Here is a 239-nt window from a genome sequence, read left to right on the forward strand (position 1 = left end):
AGGGAGAAGTGTCACTTTATGGTGACTGAAGGAATTGTCCTTGGGCACAAAATCTCGAACAAGGGGATAGAGGTGGATCAAGCTAAGGTAGAGGTAATTGAAAAATTACCACCACCTGCCAATGTTAAGGCAATCAGAAGCTTTCTGGGGCATGCAGCATTCTATAGGAGGTTTATAAAGGATTTTTCAAAAATCGCCAAACCTCTGAGCAACCTGCTAGCTGCTGACACGCCATTTAT

This window comes from Arachis duranensis, chromosome 5 (assembly GCF_000817695.3).
Source record: "Arachis duranensis cultivar V14167 chromosome 5, aradu.V14167.gnm2.J7QH, whole genome shotgun sequence".
NCBI lineage: Eukaryota > Viridiplantae > Streptophyta > Magnoliopsida > Fabales > Fabaceae > Arachis > Arachis duranensis.